The following is a 16,796-nucleotide window of genomic DNA, read 5'->3' as shown; positions in this document are numbered from 1 at the left end:
TTATTTTTAAATTTTTTATTTTTTTAATGTTTTTATTTACTTTTGAAAGAGGGAGAGAGAAAGCATGAGTGGGGAAGGGGCAGAGGGAGAGGGAGACACAGAATCTGAAACAGGCTCCAGGCTCTGAGCTGTCAGCACAGAGACTGACGCAGGGCTCGAACCCATGAACCATGAGATCATGACCTGAACCAAAGTTGGACACTTAACCAACTGAGCCACCCAAGAACCCCTGAGTTATCCTTTCTTACACGATCCAAATTATCTACTCTTTTTTCTAAAAAGTGATCCCTTTCCCCCATCACTATTCTGTTACAGTTCACACACAATGTCTCTTGAGGATACAATATAGTTTAATTTTCTTCATTATTCAATTTGGATCCTGTTAAGTGAGACAGGCATTTCCTAATAAGAAGGAACATTTAAATTTTGGCAAATAAGTTCATTAGTATTCAGACAGCTTTGCGCCCCTCATATTTAATAAACCTTTCCATTACAGAGCAAAATATGCTGTGAAATAGTCAAACAAATTAGCAATGGAGCCACCAAGAGAGTACATTCAACCTGATTCAAAGATGTCTCAGTTTATCAGTTTTCTGTCAATCATTAAACAACAAAAATGAAACATGCAATTATACACAAGGAGAAATAACTCCTAATTCTTTCATTCTAGCTGAAGCAGAAGTTTTAATTGCTTGGAAAAATAAGATTTTTATTTTCTCTTAAGAGGGCTAAAGAAAACAAATGTAAATTGGCTTAGAGTCAACAGCTGGAGCTACAAGACTTCAGACCATGCAGATGAGAGTTGGAAAGATGCATCATCTGTAGTTTTTGTCTTCACAATGGCCAGTATCCAGATATTTGGAAATATGAGATGGTTGACAGAATGTTTCCTTTTCTGCTGCAGCTCCTCTAGCACTCACTAAGATATTTGAATATGCTGTCGATTATTCCATGGTCAACTTTCCACTTATGTGAGTTACCAAGCTCTTTGTTTCTCTTCTAAGTCCTATCAGCCATCTGATCTTGAAAAATATAAAATATATATATTTAAAAAGGCCACTGGTCATAATGAAATATAAAGCACAGTATAATGAAAGATGTCTATCTATTAAAGAGGTATTTTTTTTTAAGTTTAGGCAGTAATCACCTACATTCTCCCCACCTGGGCAGAGAGGGTTGCAAGAGGTATGACAGACAGTGGCCATCACTGTATAGAGGACTGTCCCTTTACAGATTTATCCCAAGAAGTAAATGATTGTCTCTTCCTTTTTTTCTGGACCCTGGGTTTAAGTGATTGCCTAGGGGCATATGTCAAGGCACCTCAAAACTGCTTGAGCAGAATGGGACATCTGCCCAGAGCTCATTACCCCAGCAGTACCGCCAGCACACTCCCCTGGGACATGGCTGATTCTCACTAAAAGAAACACCAGCAGATGAAAGCAAGGAGGGTTTTGTACCCTCTCCTGTGAAAGGAGTGTGGGAGTGTGGGGAAATGTCAAGTTTAGCTTGTATCTCCAAACCTAGCACACACCTGGTACATTTCATGTGGTATATGCTCAAAGGAAGTGTGATGAAGGAAAGGAGAGGGAGAGAGGCACAGATAGAATAAAGGGTAAAGGAAGGAGAATAAAGGGTAAAGGAAGGAATGAAGCCTCTCTGAGCTCTACAGGGTGTGTTTCTAGAACCTGCTCAACTCCTAAGGGGAGAAGCAGATTTATTGTATCTTGTAAGGTTGATAAAAAGTCCTCCAAAAATCAATCAATCAAGTGACTGTTGCAGATCTACTAACCTAACAGCTTAAGAACAGCTGAGTTAGAAATTTGCCAGTTGTCCAGTAGACTGGGGCCTGATGTTAACATTTTTAGAGCTGGAAGGGGTCTTGGATGGCCCAAGAAGCCCCCAAGTGGACTGCCCACAGTCACACAGCTTGTTTGTATTAGAATAAAGATCTAGGTCTCAAAGTTCCCAGCCTAGCATTTTTCACACTACAGTTTCCCCACATGAAACAGAAGCAATAGTTGCTTCCCAAATTCTATCTCTTCATTTTTCCTGACCCATGTCACTTGATATCTCTCTCCCCAGAATCTCTAACTAACCATACCCCCTTCCTCTGGCACCATGGGACTTTACGCAGCTTGCTAGGGAAACAATCTAGGCAGGTTCACAGAGCATTTATAGAGTGCAGACTGGTAAGTCTTATAAATGTATGCTCACTAGGCTTGATTAAGGCAATAGGAATTAATATGTTAAATGGAATCCTGGACTCAAGAATACCTTTGTGTTCAGTTGTTTGCTATGGCCACTGCTCTTCATATCCAAGAGAAATCTAGAATGTGAGCTCCTTGATGTAGGAACCATGTCTATCTTATACCTAAGTCTCTGGTGTCCAATAAGTACTTAACTACTAGCTGAAATTTTTAATGTGACCACCGGTTCCATATTTCATGATTCTAAGAATGTTTGTTGATGTCCTCATCTACAAATACCCAGTAATATCACCCTTCAGCCAAATATTTTTAAAGATCTCAACTCCACCCAGTGTCTCCATTGATCTAATTAACTCAACACAGAGTCCAATCAACCAGCCCATAGGCAGGGAGTTCAAGCTCTATTTGATTTGATCTATGTTAGTTAAATGTGTTAGTTAACATTTACCTCCAGGTGAAGGAAGATATAATAAGGGCTAACATCCTAGAACTGGAAGATAGTCTCTGATTATGTTTTCACTTTCAAGCCCTAGAGTGCAGAGACATGTAGGCTAATAAATTAGTGTTTCCATCAAACTACTACTTGCCAGATCTTTACTAGAGGACAGGCTTCTCCCTAAAATTAGTGCTAGTATCATTTTCCTCTCTTTATATTTCCATGGAAATATAAAGTACGTGTTAGCATACTATGGACATTTTAGTGCCCTCGTAGGTTGGTCCTCCAAGCAGTTGTCCAGCTGGTCTGTCTTTAATCTGACCCTGATTGCAGCCATTACTTGAAATGAAGAAGGCAATCTCTTTAGAAACTGCCGTTGATGTTCCTCTTCTCTCAGGGGATAGGTAGCACATCCATAAGGTCTTCTTGATGATGGTGTCTGGGGCCAGGATTCAGGAAGTCCAGTGAGAAGCAATATAGGAAAAGGTCATGCTCCTCCAAAGAAGTGGGTTTTCCTTCTGTCTCAGCAACTGTAAAATTATAAATCAAAGATTAAAAAGTTAAGCCACTGCTCAGGGGAAGATCTTGGTAAATACATGGCTTAAACAAACCCCGGTGATGGATTCATTGGCATCTAGATGAAGTCTGTGGTTTCCAAACAATGAGCAGAGACTACAGGGACACACAAAGTATGCCTAAGGATTCTCTATTCCTTCATTTATTTTGCTTTATCAAAGAAAGAGGAAAAATTATAATTGAAATTAAATGCAAGTGAATCTGCATGCAGAAAGGGTGTAGAATGAGGGGGCTTGGGAGGGACATAGTAAGAAAAAAAGGAAAGATAGCCACCGGAATCCAGAAACAGCTGCTGTTTCTTCCCAGTGTTTCACAGAGCTGACCTGAATGGAGTTGTGGTTCTGTGACCTAAGTGAGAGATAAATGATAATATTTGGGACAAATGGATTTAAGATACTATGAAAAGTTAGAAGCACAGTCGCCCAAGTCTTAGTCTGTTCCTGGAAACCAAAATGACTGATTCTCAGAGTCATTAACAAAGTAAGACAGAATGATAAAAACCTCACCCAAAGATGATCTAGATGAAGCATGACTAGTTTAGGGCATCTCTGCCCAAAGCTAAAGCAGATGTATTACAGTGCCGCCACTCAGGGACTGAGCAAAACTGCCATGTCAGTAACTGTCTTTGGCTTCCATTCCCTCCCTTGCTGCATCACTCTGTCCCTGTCCTGGGGCTCCAGGAACCCAGTGTGCACGTGCCATCATCTACCCACTCAAATGTCTTTAATATGACAAAGACTGGTTAAACCAAAGGTCTTCCAATTGTTAGATTTGAGTATTTCACACTAGACTATTAACAACTGGTGGCTTTAGCATTCCTGTGGGCTATTTGCAATTTAAAATTACCTGCAATCTTCATTACTGGAATATGGGAAGAATAGAGAGGGGACAAGTGAGCAAGCAAAGCGGAGGGGCTTCCCATGCTTCTTGTTGAATCTCAACACTGCTCCACACCAACCACCAAAACTCCACAAACAGTCGGCTTCAGCAACGTTGCCTCCACATTACAAACAATCTGAACAGCTGTTAAGCCCAGACTGAGAAAGCAGTGCTGTCCTCAGAGCACATAAAGAGGATTTTTTAGAACTGATGTCTAACCTACAGAAAGCTTCCTACAGATACCAGTGATCATGTCTGCCTCCCAGGTATCTGCCCTGGTCCAAATCCCTCCCTTCACAAAGAAACAAAGTGAAAAGTGAGTGGCTTATCCAGTGTCACATAGGGACTGACCGAAAGGTAGGGCCAAGACTGAGCCTAAATCTCTTAAATCCCAGCTCACAGCCCAGCCCAAGTAAGTCTTCATGAGCACAACACATTGTCCTTGCTCTAGATGGGAGGATCATGTTCTTCCAACCAATTCTTGAGCGGTATTTGGGTACTTTCTGAATAGTAATTTCCCCTTCCTGGACAACGGTCTGGTTCAGTGGGTCAGGGGGAGACACCGGAATGTTGGCAGATTCCCTGAGGAATCTAGGGAGAACCTGATCTGTGAGGTGTTGGAATCACCCCTATGCTTTGTTATCACTGCCCTGGGGACATCCTCTCAAGCCAAAATATCTAACAGTTCTTGACAATTGGGGCACAAGTCAGAGCCCGGAAGACAAACACCAGCAAATCCATGGAAATGAAGCACATCAGTGGTTGCCAAGGGCTGGGGGGTAGGTTTGAGGAATGACAGCTAAAGGGTATGGGGTTTCTTCTGGGGGATGATGAAAACTTTCTGGAATTAGTTGTGATGATTTTGCAACTTTGTGCAATCTCAATTATACATTTTGAGAGAATGAATTTTATGGTATGCAAATTATATTTCCATTTTTGAAAAACCCATGTAGACCTGTGGGCACCATATATCACAGGCAGGTGGATCACCTGGCTCTCTGGGTCCTCACAACTATTGGGTGACTTCCCCTGGGCAACAGAGGCCTGGGCACCTGATTATTATCACAGCTAGGTCTACTGCATGCTTCTTATTTGGCAGACAGCTGTGATACACTGTATGTGGTTATCTCAAATGATACATCATAACCAAAGAAGTGGATACTATTATTATACTGTTATTGTTAACATTTTACAGATGATAAAATGGAGGTACACTAAGGTTAAACAACTTGACCAGGCCCATAGCCAGTAAGTGACAAAACTGATAGCTAGAAAGGTGTGGCTAAGTAGGCACCAAAAGAATCTGTCCAAAATCATGTCCCTCATGATTCTAATATTCCCACTATTCGATTTTGGGAAAACAGAATAATAATAATAATAGTGATCATGATATAGCTAAGAATTATTAATTCTTTCCATGTTCCAATTTTTCTACTAAATTCTCTACATAGATTATCTCACATAATCTTCACAAAAAAGCTGTGAGGTACACACTATTAAGGTGAAAGTGAGAATGCTTAAGTCAGTTGCCTGAAGCTACACAGCTAGCAAGTGATGGAGCCAGACCCTACTGCAAGGCACTTGGTCCTAGAGCCAAATTCAGATGCCTACAGGGGCCACAAGGATGAAAGAGTAAAGTAGGTCCCATATGTTTCTCGAAATACAAAATAGCATCCACCCATCTGTTATTTATGTGGAGAGATGCGGAACGACAGTGTCTTAATACTGTCAGGCAAGACAAAGCACAAGAGCAATGGGGCAGATGGCAAGTGCCCCTTTGCCTCAACATTGAGGATACAAAACACAGTGGCAGAAACTGGCAAATTGGAGAAAAGCCTGTTTCGTCTAAAGGGGCGGCCACCATTCAATTCCACCCTTCTGTTGCCAGGTATGTATATGATGCAGTATTGCCATATTTTCTGAGAGAAACCAGAAAGACAGGTTTTTACATGAAATGTTTTGACTTTTTAAAAAAATGGCAAAGAATTCTGCAGCTTAAATTTGGTATGTAGCAGTCCGCTCTCAGCCTCTATATATAGTAAATTGTATTGCAAACATCCTTAAGCTGTTCCATGTGACTGGAATTTGGGATTTGGGGTCAAAAAGTGACAGGGTGAACCTGGAATGGTGAGGACGGGCCACAGTGTGAAGATTTTTGAAGCACACCTAAGGAAGATAAATCTCATTCCACAAGCCAGGGAAAGCCAGAAGCTTTGTTTGTTTTGTTTTGTTTTGTTTTGTTTTGTTTTGTTTTGTTTTTTGTTTTGTTTTGTTTTGTTTTGTTTTAGAAGAGAAATGCACCAGATCAGAAAGACATTCTGAGAACGATATTAAGGATAGAGGAGCTGGGAGAGATAGCTGAGGCAGTGAGACTGAATGGGAGGTAACTACAATTGTCAACCTCAAACAAGCAGTGGTAATGGAAGTGAGAGAATGGACTTAAGTCAATTAATAACAGAGACCTTCTTTAATAAGTAATAGATCTGCTTATATCAAAACAGTGTATACATACACTCTATTAAATAGCAGCAGCATCACCTGATAAAGAAAAGACCATCATCATGAAGAGGGAGGCATTAGCAAATAAGGAAGAATGTTATGAGAAAAATAAGAAAGGGGTTTCAGGATACGACTTGTTTGAGGCTGAGTTTGGCATATAAAAAGGAAAGAAAATGTCCTTGGCTAGGGAGGAGACAGCTTGAAAACTGCCTAAGAAAACAAAAAGTGAATGAGTAAAATAAAAAGAACACATATAAAGAGGTCAGGTATTAAGAAATTAAGAAGAAATATAAGAAACCAGCAGGGAAAAACTAATCAGGCAGTGAAGACAGTGAAAGTCCCTGAAGTCCAGATTTAATGCAGAGGAGAGAAACTGGGGAGAGCATTTTAAAAAGATGTTGTAATGAAGGTACCAAAGAGATTGCTTTAACAGAGACAGAACTCAAGAATAGAGACCACAATGGAGGGACTTATAAGGAGTAGAAGAAAAAGAGGTCCAAAATATGGGAAAGGATTTTAGCTATTAGAGACCAGTGGGAAAAGATGAGTTTTAGAGATGTCAGAAAGGAAAATATGACAGGATTTTGGAATATTCTCCGAGTGAAAATAAGGTCTATTCTGTAAAAAATACAAAGTTGTCTCTCCACAAGTGCTTAAGAAGCAGCCCCAAGGACAGCCAAAGATAATACCAAAGCTGCATTCCAAGGGTATGAGGAGGAGAATACAGTTACCAGAAAGTTCCAAAAGTGAAAGGAGCAAAGATTTTCATCTTTACTAAGCTTGGTTTTCATTGGTTGTAACATCACACAGAACAGAATGAAGTGTTCCACAGAAGCAACTTCAGAGGTAACCTTGTGATGGCCCAGAACGCTCTGGGAGAACTGTAGTAGTCACAAAGGCAGAAAGAGAAAAGAGGGCTCTTCCCCATATACATGGTCCAGGAATAAAAAGGACCAACAACAGTAACAAAATATCCTATTTAAAAGCACAAAGTTGTAGGGGCACCTGGGTGTCTCAGTAGGTTAAGTGTCTGACTTTGGCTCAGGTCATGATCTCGCGGTTTGTCAGCTGTGCTGACAGCTCAGAGCCTGGAGCCTGCTTCAGATTCTGTGTCTCCCTCTCTCTCTGCCCCTCCTGCACACACACTCTCTCTCTCTCTGTCTCTCTCTCTCTCTCTCTCTCTCTGTCAAAAATAAGTAAACATTAAAAAGATTTTAAAGCACAAAGTTGTACATCAAAGGAGAAGAAATACAAGCAAGGAGGAAGGAGGGCTATTACTGTTAGGCACAAGAAGGGGCTAGCATTTAAGTGTGTGTCATGTAATATCTGGCAGGTTGGTTACAGTATTCCATTTGGGAATAGGCAAAGTTACTCTGTTTTGCAGAATAAAGTGTGGGGGTTATATAAAATAATAATTACTTGCTAACAGTCACAAAGCTAGTTAAGTTTTAGAGCCAGGTCTTACTGGATTCTCAAACTTATGCATTTTCCACAATACCACACTCACTATGGGCCATCTCCCACCTGGATTTATGCAAAAGCCTTCCTAACTGGTATATCTCTCACCTCCTCCATCCTTCATCCAATATGTAGCCCAAGCAATAGTTCAAAAATACAAATTTCACTGTAGCGCTGCCTGTTCAAATCCCTTCAATAAATTCCTTTTGGTCTTCGATGGAGTCCAGACTACTTAGCACTCCCTACAAGGTCATGCAAGGTCTGGCCCCATTCACCTCCCTAGCTTCATCTCAAGCTCCTCTCCTTGCAGGTGAAAATTCAATGGCTCTGGATATATCTGGATATATTTAAGTATTGGAATGCACCTTGACCATTCTTGCCTCCAGGGCTCGGCACATTGTCCCTATGTGCTGGAGAACTTGTCTGCCTGACCTCCAACCCCTCCCATTTGTAGTCACCAAGGCTGACTCCTTGGTAACAGTAGGACTCCTTTCTCATGAAACTTAACACACCTTATTGGAATCCTCTTAATCTGTTCTGAGATCCCCATACCCCCTCTACTGGGAGCTACATGAGGAAAGATCCTGTTTCCATTTTGTTCACTCTTGAATGTACAACACCTAGCACATACACTGACATATCATAAGTTTTAAACACAAAGATTCTGAAATGGACAAATAAATTTGATGGGACAAAGGCCATTACTGACTACTAAGTGAAGCTGTATCAGTAGAGGCCAAACTCATAGCTGACCCCAAAGCCCCTACTCTTGGCGTCTTCAATTTACTGTCCATTGCTAAAGATTCTTTTCCAAATTCCAAAATTTGATTCCAATTCAAAAATTCAAAAAAAATCAACATTTATAGAACATGTGCTCTATGTCCTTCCTGCACTCAGAGCCATAAATAACTCCAAGGACAAGACTTGCTTCTTGCCCTAAATATGCATACAGTCCCATGGAGAACCTTTCATTTTGCCAACATGTTGCAATTCACATTCTCTTTAAATCCTTTCAGAACTGAGCTGACAAGGGATGCTTGGTAGTCTCTTAAGCATTTGGTAATAGCCAGTTGACTCCTATAGGACAACAAGGGGATTGAGACCTGAGGCCAAATCTTATTCATCATTATCATCCTGGTTAGCATAGTGTTTGGTATATAACAACAGGTTTAAAACTATCACCAAATGTGTGAAAGCATAAACAAATGAATGAAGAAATGAAACAAGTCAAGTCTTGGAATCAAGCTTTGGAATCGGGTCAGAGTCTCAGCAGGAATTCTCCTCTATCACTAAACAGATAAATGACTTAGTGACAAGTCCCTGTAGGGAAGAACCAGCCCATTTCACACACACAAACTGGCCAGACTTCAGCTAGCAGAGCATGGGGTCAGGGAAAAGAGGAGCAGGATAGGGGTTTCAGTGACTTTCAATTGTTCCATCACTGGACAGGTTCTCTCCTCTGTCCTCAGGTTTAGAGGGGAGACACGGGGGCAGTCACACCCATGGAAGAGTATTGATGGCTTCACCTGCTCACTGAGGCAAATCAGAGAGGTAGGCCAAAAGACAAAGAGGAAAATAGATCAAGATAGTGTTCACCACACATTTTCATTACCTAGTAGGAAAACCCTTCAGTGACATCTTATTTAAGATGTACATTGATAATCAGTGCCATGAATAAATATCTAACTGAAACAAAGATATTTGCTAGTTTCTATACCTTTCAAAATTAGAACAAAAATCTGAACAGAAACAGCTATCAAACAGCATCCTGCACACACACACACACACACACACACACACACACACACACTCCTGAAATTTCCCCCTGCTGGCAACTTGTTAGTTATTTGAATAAACATTATTTCTGCCACATGCTTTAGCACCAAATAGTACCTTGTAGTCAGTTAAAAAACCTTTATCAAAGTTAGACTATGGTATTATTTTGACACCAGACAGTCCTTTGCTTTTGTGTAGAATCACAGTGTTGCCTGAACAGTGTACAATTACGCTTTTGTGCAGACAATCAGTGGGTCATTAGCGTACCGTACAAATCACCTTGGACTCAGGATGGAACCCTGGGGACCTGGAGCCGCAATAGACTGGAGAGAAGACATGGTGTTGCTGACAGTTACCTCTGATGGCAGTTAGAAAGGTATGATTGCAACCACATGACAGCTTAATACAACAGAGCTCTGAGCTGTTCACATGGCAAATTCTGATTAATGGTATCAGTAATCACGATGAATTTTTAACTTTTGGTGGAGCACTCCAATACATCCTGTTAGAATACAAGACTAACAAAGCCCTTTATGAAATTGCCATGTTTTATCATTCTTTTACTGCCTCTAGTTTTACATTTTGGTGAACATGATTATGACCCATAACATATTCTGATGGAGCAGGGACAGAGTCCTGCTGCACATTTGAAAGGCTCAAGAAGAAATTTTTGCATAAGAAAGTGAAAGTGAGATAACTGAAACTTGTTATGGGAATCAGAATTTGCTACTTTTGCACACGCACATATGTGCACGTGCACAAACACACACACACACACACACACAGAATAAGGTCTATTTCACTATATCCACATCTGGCAATGATGTGGGCATAGTGAAAAGATTTCAGGTTCCCTCCAGAAAGCCCTTAGGCTACAAGAAAAATCATCCTACATCTAATAAACCCATCTGAGATATATCTACCATATGGTAAAGTCTTGTTCTGCTTTATTCCAACAAATTGGTCCTTGGATTCTTCTCACAGCTGTTGCTGCTATTGTTTAAGTTGTATTGAGTCCTGGCAATGAGCAGGATGCTGTGTACAACAGTCAGGATCCCCACATCTCTGGCCTGTGTAAGTGTTAAATGGTATCACCTGTGATGAGGACTGAGCACCCAGGATATTTAAAAGCCTCACACATAAGAAGTGCTCAATAAATGGGGACCAAAAAAAAAGTTGTTTTAATTAGAATATTCTGGGAGTTCAATGTCAGGAGAAAAATGGGAGTGGGTTTCTAAATCCAATTACCACCCAGACAATAAGGATGCTAAAATAAGCAAACAATTAAATCATTTTTCCTCAGAATTTCCCCTTCACTATTCTCCCCCAGTTTGGTTTAGCTCAAGAAACACTGATATGTGCCCAGCCCTGTCCCAGCATGAGAGGCACAAAGGTAAACGTGGCCACTTCCTGGCTATGAGCTGCTGCCCTTCTGCTGGGGAAATGAGACATCTAGGATTCTTTCCAAGCAGGGTCTTTTACCATTGCAGTAGCATTTAGAAAGTTTATTATACAAATCCATATCAGTAATATAATCCTGTGAAAGGAAAACATTTACTCTTCTTAATAGTTTTTTAACTTTATTGACATATAAATGACAAAGCAAAATTGTAAGATATTTACAGTATACATCATGGTGATTTGTATATTGTGAAAGGATCCCTGACCTAGTTAATTAACACATCCATCACTTCACATATTGATCTTCTTTTTTGGTGATAATTTATATGCTTAATTATACAATACAGTGTTATCAACTACCATCACCATGTTATACATTAGATCCTCAGATCTCACTAGTCTTACAGCTGGAAGTTTGTACTCTTTTTATTACCTTTCCATATTCCCCGTACACTCATTATGATTAAAGTTAGTTAGCTTTATCATATTTTGGTGGCTTCCTATTTAATTTAAGTCTTCCATGAATAGAGGAGTCATCTTTTTATTTTGCTCTGATGCTACCAGAATTGTTGTGTGTTTTGAATATGCTGGTAAATAAATAAACAAACGAATAAATGTGAACTAAATTTATGCTTAATAAAAAATAAAGCCCATTCTAACAAGCTTATAGGTAATTCTTACCTCATATTTAAAATACATGTAGCTATCACCACACACACACACACACACTCACACACACGCACACACACATACACATACAGTCCAATATCAAGAGATAATGTAATCCTCTTAGTCTATCTGGATAGGTCATCTGCAGGCGTATAGCCAGACTTCCTTAACATGTTGAGTGGTTTAATATCATCGCTACTCTTGTGGAGGGTTTTCCCCCTCGGATTTTCCTTTACAATTTTATCAAATTTCAGCCAATTCCTTTCTGTAGTTTAAGTAAGACAGGAAGCCTTGCCAGCTCTGTATTAACTCAGGACCATTTCCTGTTAACTTGGAATTGAGGGGGTCACCGCCCCCCCTTCCTCCTCCTCTCCATCTTCCTTACTGTATTGCCTAGTTTCCCTCTGTTTTGTTTTGTTTGTTTTTTCCCGCTGTTCTTCTGAAAAGCTCCCTGGACCTATTTTCTAAGAAAGAAGAATACTAAAGAGAATGGAAGATAGGATGGGAAAGGTGAACAAAGATGAAAAAAGAAGAATTGTGAGGTTCTCTCAGTGTTTTAACCTCAAGTTCTATTTCTGTGGACAACCAGAAGTGAACGACCATTCTAGAAAGACTAAAAAGATCAAAAATGCTAGGAAGAGAGACAACGTCAAGAGATGCCAGAAGAGACTCTGCTAAAGGGAGGAACCATCTCAACTTTTTCCTTCTTCTTCTAATCTCTCTTTTCACAACTCACCTGCAGTGGCCTTTACACTCCTGGTGGGATGGAAACCCTTGGGAAGCCCAGAAGAAGTAGAAGGGACAAATGGCATAAAGTAAAATCCCACTTAGAAGCCAAAAACCAAAAACCAAAACAAAACCAAAAACACTTCCCCAGGGCCTCTAGATTCATTGCTCAAGTATTTTCCACTGCACCCCACCCACTCTCCCAGGCCACCCCACACCTGAACTTCTGGTTGAGCCAGAAGAGCACTTGGAAGTTTGGGGGCAGGGCCAGAAGCCCAGCACAGCCTCAGGCAGTGGGCTCAGCCACCTCCTCTACAGCACTGGGAATGTACTGTCCCCAAAACACCCAACCCGTAAAAGTTAGATACAGAGAAGCAGCCAGCAATTTCAGAAGCAATTGGGGTTGGCACCAGCACTCACCCACCTTCCTGCTGGGCTCTAGTTGTGGCTATGAAACAGGGTGCAAGGGTGTCCCGGCCCTGCATCCTAACTTCCAGTTAAACCAGAAGCTGGACATTCAGGGGAGGAGCCAGGAATGTGGCCAACCAGGTGCAGGGACATTACTGCCACAGTTTCTATCATGGCCCACAACCAGAATCCAGGCCACACAGGTGTGTTTGTTGAACAGAAACATTATGAGATTCTGTTTAAAAAGAAAATCTTCTGTTCCAGACTCTGAACAATAATGGCTGTCATTTGTTGAGCGCTTGCTATGTATGGGCTAGACTCTCCATGTAATAGATCATTTAATTCTAATAATCCTATGCAGTAGATACTATAATTATCTCTCCTTTCCATACCAGGAAACTAGAATTTAGAAGAGTAGAGAACTTGATTCAAGCCACTGAAGAGCCCGATCCAAGATTCCATGCCAGGTAGATTTGACTCCAACACCCACAGTTTTTTAAAATGTCCCATCATTTTCTTTTTATTGTTATTTCTTTTTATTATTGAGCTATGGTTGACACAAAATGTTACATTAGTTTCAGGTATACAACATAGTGATTCCATAGTTCTGTATGTGATGCTGTACTCACCACAAGTATAATTACCATCTGTCACCATACAACGCAATTACATTACATTGACTATATTCCCTATGCTGTGCCTTTCATCCCCCTGACTTACTCATTCCATAACTGGAAGCCTGTGTCCCCACTACCCTTTGCCCATTTTGCCCATCTCCTACCTCCTCCCCTCTGACAAACACCAGTTTGTTCTCTGTATTTATGGGTCTGTTTCTGCTTTTGTTTGTTTGTTCATTTGCAAAACCCACATTTTTAATGATCAAGCGTAGGAAACCAAAATTCTACACCTTTGAGAGCACTCTTCCTGGATGAGATTTTAAGTCATTTCGACCTTGTTTTGTTAGAGGGACAGAATTCAGTAGCCAGACAGCACATAGTTTTCCTCTATCTGACAATGTGCCTGAGGACAGAAGTAGATTCTAGAAATCAGATAAACAAGCATCAGAGATAATCCACTCACGAAGCAGAACTTGAGGGAATGTGTAGGTGGAAATGTGAATTCTAGGCTTAGTCTGGCTCAGAGTTGACTTGTGTCAAAGTTAAAGTATTTCTCTTGTCTTTCAGCAGCAGCTAATACAGGAAGATACACCCGCCATGAGCTTTAGTCGCAGCTCTACATAAATAGGTAACATGCTAATATCTGATATATTCAGGAGGTCCCTGAAGAGCAAGAACTTTACTCACTAATTCCTTAACTTTCCAAACCACATTTTTAGGAGAAATACTGACTGACCAACACCAAGGAGAAGCATAATAAAGTACTGGGAATATTCTGGAAACTTCCTGAAGAAACAGTAGATGCAATAAAGGAAGAAAAAGTCAACACTGCCTTTGTATCCAATGGCCCCTCGCTCTTAAAGTAAGAGAACCCTTATGATTTTACAGCAGTTTCAATAATAAATGTAATTGATAATTTAACATAATTATCAAATAAACATGTTGAGACAGTATTCCCCCATCCACAGAGGCCTTAAGAATCCTCATGATGATGACTTTGGGAGCATTAGGACTATTTATAAAATATCCTAGTCAGCCCAAACTACTATTATTACTTGTCCTCCCCGTACCTGTGAACTCCCAGGAGGCTCCTATTTGTATATTTGTGATTACCAAGGGAGATCCCCAATCTGGCGAGGAAAGAAAGACAGCAAGACTCTTCCCCTCTCTCTCAAGGCCTCCCAACTCAAGTGATGGGACTGCTCTGTCATAGTGAACTAGGATCTAACAGCAGGTATTCTCTTCCTCACCCCTTTCTATGCCACAGGCTCCTCCAAAGAAGGATGCCCTTCTAGAACAATTGTCACACAAAATGCGGAACTGGCACACCTCAGTTTCCATAAAAAAGTCAGAAGCCTAAGATCATATAAAAACAGCTTCAAGCCTACACAGTAAGCCAGCTCCCTATGCAATATAATTTGGAGCAAATCAAAAGATTCCAAGATATATACCCCTCAACTACTTTCATTCAGTCAGTCAACCATTATTTATTGAGCACCTGCTGTGCAGGGGTTTTTAGAAGATGGAAATACAATGGCCATAGGGTTGCCAGATTTAGCAAATAAAAATCTTGTATTTGATCTGGCAACTCTAAATGGCCAGCAAGAGACCATGCCTGCCCACAAGGACCTTACAATCTAGTGCCCTGTGCATTCCCTAAGAATTTTTAAATCTATTAGCACCTTAGCAAAAGTGGATTTATCCAATTATCCTCAAAGTGCAGAACTAAGTTTTGAAGGGAAGACTAAGGTCCAAGGCAAGGCAAGCATCAGTAGAATGTCACAAAGGAAGTAATAATGACTGACCCAAGACAATGCAATGGCTCTGTGCCTCTAGTTGGTGGCAGGGGTTGGGGGTAGGGTTGCCAAGTAAAGGGATCCAAATGAAGAAATTATTGCTGAGAACTCAGCTTGCTTCACCTGCATTCCAAATTAGTGACAAGTTAGCCAAAAATGTTGTCAAGGTTGGTAAACATCTCAATTAGACCTGAACAGAGCATCTAGTGGGATCTCATGCCAGCTTATGGTTTGGTGTGGAAACCATACAAAATGTGGTGGTTTTATAGGGTTTGAACCTGAAAGCAAGCAAAATGTGGTGGTTTGAGCTATGTTTTTCTTGGAGTATTTTAGGTACTCAGGCATAAAAATTCACAGTCAGGCTTGGGAGGTCCAATCTAAAACAATAAAAAGTTTTCACACTATCCTTTCAGCAACCACAAGGAATAGGCTTCCAAGAGAAGTTGTAGACTCTTGTTTGAATATCTTTTAAATATGGTTGATAGATGGACTATTTAGGCCATATTTATGTGACAAAAATTGATTCTGATATTGAGAGGGAAGAAAAAGGCTGTCTTTTCCTGGACCAATATTATCTACATAGGAAAAAGAAAGCAAGGGATTATTATGCATGTCATTTTGTTAATCATAAAACTAGTAAAAGATTAGTTCCATTGGCAGAAATATCTTGCTGTGAGCAACTCCATAGCATGAGTCTAAAGTGAGAGAGAGATGAGTAAAATAATCCATTTTGTTTTACATGTCAGTTATTAAAGCCGCTTCAAAGCCTTCATGGAAAGATGTGGGGCACATATAAATGGGAAGTGCCACAAAAGAGGTGGCAGAAATGCAAAGATCCATTTGCACAGCAAACTTTACCACTTCCCTGACTAGTTATCTACAGTTTCCTAATCTTAGGATCCCATACTCTGTATTGTCTTATGCCAGTTGCAAAATACAAATTCCTGTTTCTCCATTCCTTTCCTTTCTTTGACCTCCTTTGTCTGAGCCAGGAAATGAAATGCCTCATGGGAACATGTAAGTGCAGGGTTAGAGCTGTACTAGGTTTTGAGTAATGTTGACTCTGTGATGGCAGAGGAGTGCCCTGCCTGAGTCCAAGAAAATAGACCACATGACCTTTCCCAAGATTTTCTTGCAGTTTCTGTGAGACTCATTCATTCGACCTGCAATCAAATTAAAATATTTACTTCGTTCTTTAGTTTGAAGAGCATAGTATTTCTTCATCATAATGGAAATTCTATTGTTCTCACAATGAAATGAATTTATTTTTAAATTTTGTATTGCTTCATTTTATTTTCAAGGGGGAGAGAGAAAAATTATAAAATCAATTATGGTTTACATGAACAAA

The 16,796-nt window shown here is 40.4% G+C and overlaps 2 long non-coding RNA genes across 2 annotated transcripts in view; one reads left to right on the top strand and one right to left on the bottom strand.

Annotated features, from left to right (window-relative positions):
* Positions 1–344: 344 nt before the first annotated feature.
* The window catches only part of LOC113603047 (uncharacterized), a 43,885-nt gene continuing 27,433 nt past the window's right edge, over positions 345–16,796 (bottom strand). Inside the window, exon 2 of the long non-coding RNA XR_003424593.2 lies at positions 345–3,173. This is a non-coding gene — a long non-coding RNA (uncharacterized LOC113603047). The remainder of the gene's footprint in view (positions 3,174–16,796) is intronic.
* The window catches only part of LOC113603048 (uncharacterized), a 16,250-nt gene continuing 7,493 nt past the window's right edge, over positions 8,040–16,796 (top strand). The window contains exons 1-4 of the long non-coding RNA XR_008296829.1: positions 8,040–10,207; positions 10,816–10,905; positions 14,223–14,280; positions 14,372–14,514. This is a non-coding gene — a long non-coding RNA (uncharacterized LOC113603048). The remainder of the gene's footprint in view (positions 10,208–10,815; positions 10,906–14,222; positions 14,281–14,371; positions 14,515–16,796) is intronic.

Source organism: Acinonyx jubatus, chromosome A2, assembly GCF_027475565.1.
Source record: "Acinonyx jubatus isolate Ajub_Pintada_27869175 chromosome A2, VMU_Ajub_asm_v1.0, whole genome shotgun sequence".
Classification (NCBI taxonomy): domain Eukaryota; kingdom Metazoa; phylum Chordata; class Mammalia; order Carnivora; family Felidae; genus Acinonyx; species Acinonyx jubatus.
This window is presented reverse-complemented; position numbering and strand designations above follow the sequence as displayed.